The sequence below is a fragment of the Chinchilla lanigera genome, unplaced genomic scaffold (genome assembly GCF_000276665.1).
Source record: "Chinchilla lanigera isolate Chin_1 unplaced genomic scaffold, ChiLan1.0 scaffold00173, whole genome shotgun sequence".
Taxonomy (NCBI): Eukaryota; Metazoa; Chordata; class Mammalia; order Rodentia; family Chinchillidae; genus Chinchilla; species Chinchilla lanigera.
Window position 1 is genome coordinate 854,702 of NW_004955574.1, and position 4,173 is coordinate 858,874.

Consider the following 4,173-nt stretch of genomic DNA (forward strand, 5'->3'; position numbering starts at 1 on the left):
GAAACCTCCCTCCCCCATATTAAGCAAGTGCTCTTCCATTGAGCTACATCCTGAATTTTATTTATTTATTTAATTTTGGATTTTTTTGAGCCAGGTTTTCCCTATGTAGTTTAGGCTCGTTCTGAACTCATCATATAGCCCAGGTTGGCCTCAAACTTGTGGCAATCCTCCTGCCTCAGCCTCCCCAGTGCTGGGATCACAGGCGTGCACCTCCACACCCTACTTAACCAAAATTCGTATGCAACTTGTAGAACAGTAAAGTGATACATCCATTCTGGAAAGCTTCTTGGGAAAGATGCAAGGACTATCATTATCACTTTCACTCTTAACTACATGCCTGCCAACAGGACAAAAATGAAAGATCTTGAACCAAGGATGGTGGTACATGCCTGTCATCGCAGCACTAGCGAGGTGGAGGCAGGAAGATCAGAGTTTGAGGCCAGCCTACGCAGCAAGGAATTTAAGGCCAGCCCAGACTACAGAGTGAGACCCCGGAAGGAGAGGGAGAAAGGAGAGAGAGGGAGGGAGGGAGGAAAGAGAGAGACAGATAGACAGACAGAATGAATGAGAATCTCCCCTAACATACAGTAAGCTGGAGGCCTCTCCCACTGTTCTTCGGGAGATGCCACGTCTAAGAGTAGCTACTATACGATTTCATTCATACGAAGTGCAAAACAGGCAAAACCAAGGTGTGGTACTAGAAGCCAGGGTAAGGCTCACCTGGGGCAAAGGGCAGTGAATGGCAGGCGGCACAGGGGCCTTGAGTGATCCGTCAGGCAGTGTTCTGGTTAGAGGGTGTGTTCTCTTTGTGACACTGGTGACCTGTGCACCTCTCAATATCTGTATCAATTTTTTTTTTCTGGTTCTTTGAGCCAGGGTCTGGTTCCTCCTGCCTCAGCCACCAAGTGCTGAGATCATAGGTGTACAGCACCACGTCGGGCCCACACTTCAATGTTGAATGCTAATAAAAATAGAGAAGGTTCAACCTGTAGCTCTTCCCGCAAATACTCAGCGCGTGCCCATCAGGTGGGAAGCGCCTGGCCAGCGTTGAAATTGCGCAGTGGACTCGCGCATCACCGCCTCCGTTCTTCCCTCGTGATTGGCTGCGCTTCTGGCCAATGGCAGAAGAGTTCACGCTGGCTGCGGGCCCCGACGGCTCCAGCTGAGAGGTAGCTTTTTCCCATCGGTTTGTAGGCGGCGCTGTGGGCTCACTGACTCCTTGGTCGCTGGTAGACCCTGTCCCCACCCTCTCTGATTCTTTGACTCTCAGGAGACGAGACAGAGTAAGTCCCAGCACTCCGGTATTTTCTGCAAAATTCTTTTGTAGCTTTTAAACCAGGTTATTTATTTATTTATTTATGCTTGTGCATCTCTCCGATGCTCTGGGTCCAAAACTCCCCGCCTCACACCTCCCTGCTTGGTGTGACCCAGCCCTACAGCAGTGCTTGGGACATCTTGATAGCGGCCCAAGCTGCCACTCGGCACGTTTCTCTTCCTCTCTTCCGGCTAATTGTTTACTCGATTGTTTATTTATCCGGAGTGAGGGGGGGCGGCTGGCGGGGGCGGCCGCCCTGAGGGAAGCCCGCTTCCTGTCCCTGGCTGGCTCAGCTTCCACTCACCCTCCTGCGTGCTGGAAAGAATTGCAGAGCCGGGAAAGCCTTCCTTGATGTTCCATCCATTCAACAAAACACTGATGAGCCCCGCCTTGGGCCTGGGCCTTTGTTAGGGCCATCATCGATGACTAAGATAGTCGTGTTTCACCCTCACGGGATGAGAGAAAAACCCATTCCCAGACTGGAGTAAGCCAGCATGTCCAGGGCCTGGATGGGGAAGACTGGGGGAGGCCTTCCCGAAGGGGTATACCTGTGTAGCTAGCATCTGAAAGAAGGGCAGGAGTTATTCGGTGGACAAGGACTTTGTCTTTTTGGCTACCATGCACCACCACCCCGCCCCCGCGTGCCTCCCATTCTTTTTATTTAGCATTGGATTCAGCCACTTATTCATGAGCAAGTATTTATTGTATATCATTTGCCAGGCTTGGGAACTAACGAGAGTTCTAGCCTTAAAAGGCGACACATAAAATGGTGACACCACCACAGGACTGATGGAGTGCTAGGATAGGTGTGTATCACCTGACCCCGACTTGTCTGGCTTTGAATCTAAGATATACCCATTCCTAGCTGTTTAACCTCTCTGTGACTTATAACTAACCCATAGGGTTGTTGTGAGTATGGAGTTAATGTCTCAAGTGCTTCATGTGCCCCCCCTACCTTGACTTTTTTGAGACAGGGTCTCGATATGTAGTTCAGGTTGGACTTCAACTTGCTTATGTAGTGCAGGTTGGCCTCCAACTCACGGCAATCCTCCTGCCTCAGCCTCCCAAGCACCGGGATTACAGGCGTGTGTCACCACGTCCAACAAAAGGGTTAAATTAAAAAAACAAAAAAGTATAAATGTTAAACGAAAAAGGTCGTTGGAAACAATCTTTAATCTGAAAAGCTTTGTTTAAACATGTTTTAAAACTTGAGCCCATGTAATTTTATCAGTGTTTACAGAACACTTTGTTATATGCAAGGCATAATTTTTAGCACTTCACATAGTCTTACCTTAATCCCCTACCTTTATGTTCCTGATCGGAGATTGAAGCCAGAGCTTCCAGTTCGCTGTGGAAGTCCTCTACCACTTAGCCCTGGTTCTGCTTTCCCAAATTTCAGGAGCTGATGATCAGTAGGGTGGAAAATATTGCTATTTGTCTTAAATCTTTCAAGCGAGGGTCTGCAATTACGTTATTTTCATTACAGATCAGTGAAGTTATAATTGTTCTATTTTATTACTATTGTTGTTAATCTGTTAAACTTTACCACAGGTATGCACGTGTACGAAAATATCCACGACTAATATAATCATTATATATTTCAAACATGTACTAATGGAAAATTTAAAAAGACACACATACATACTTATGTAAAATTTGGGCTGTTTCAGGGAGCCACCCTTCTGAGGTACAGTTTCCGATTTTACAGATGAAGAGACTAAAGAAAAGGGCAAAATACAGTGGGAAATTTAGCCTTTCTTCATGCGTTCCAAAATACAAACTCTGGGCCCAGAGAGCTCATTTTCTACCATCTGTACTTCCGGAGGAATCCCAGAGGAACACCTCCTTGGTCCAGAGGAATCAAGTTTTACAGAGGTGCCCTTTCATCACTATTTCCCCTCCAGACGTCCAACTGACAGTTGACTTGCAGTCATTTGGACAATGCTTATTTGGAGGTCAGGACTGCGTGCAGGTCTAGGCCGTCTCTCCTCCGCCAGGCAGCGAACGATGAATCATGAACAACTTGTATAACGCGCGCGCTGCCTGCAGATTTTACTCACTGCCAGGGGTAAGAGCACGCGCTCTCCAGCCCCGCCCCCTCTTCCGGGACGACGAATTGCAAGGGTTAGATTGGGCTGAGGCAGGCCACGCCTCCCAGTACTCTCCAATCAACTTCCTCGCTGGGTGCGCTCCCTCCTTTTTAGCCCCGCCCCACCACCCCAGCGCCCCAGCGCCCCATGTTACGTCTCTCCTCTCTTCCTCCGTTATCCGGGGGTCTGCGGCTCGCGCGGCAAACCCACCTACCCTTGCCTCCCATTGGCTAGTCAGGTCCCGCGCGAGCGGGATCGCGCCCTTCGTCTCCTCCAGAGCCAGGCCATGCCTCTCCACTCCTGTTTTCTTCCAGAGCCAGCGCGAGCGGAGGATCGACTGCTTCTGGCGCGCGCTTTGCGCGCGCCTCCCTTGAGCCACTCCCTCCGCCTTGCGCCAGCAGCCGCGCCGCCTGGCAGCCCCTAATGCGCACGCGCACTTGCCCACCCCGCTCCCTCTGCCCGTTCGCGGGTCTCCTCGCGCTCAGTCTCGCGCCGCAGTAGCCGCAGTAGCGGCATTTTCTCGGGGCGCACGCGCACTGCTCCTTTCGCGCCCGCTCCCTGCCTCAGGCCGCGGCGGCGGCAGCAAGCCCCTCAGGCGTGCGCGCGCTGCGGTTGCTTCTTGCTGTCCCGCGCTGCTCATCCCCTCGCGGCGCGCGCCTGGGGGCCGTTATCCCTCTGCAGCGGTCCCCGCGCCAGGCACGCGCAGTAGCGAGGGGGCGCGCGCTCGGGAGCGGCGGCCGCAGGAAGGAGGCGCCGCCGCCATCGCGC

General features: G+C 51.9%; 1 long non-coding RNA gene across 1 annotated transcript; it reads right to left on the reverse strand.

The window, feature by feature from the left end:
* Positions 1-2,470: 2,470 nt before the first annotated feature.
* On the reverse strand, positions 2,471-4,167 carry LOC102003187. Its single transcript, XR_265062.1, has 2 exons — positions 3,620-4,167; positions 2,471-2,717 (listed from the first exon to the last, which is right to left on the reverse strand). It is a non-coding gene; the product is annotated as an uncharacterized LOC102003187 (long non-coding RNA).
* Positions 4,168-4,173: the final 6 nt, after the last annotated feature.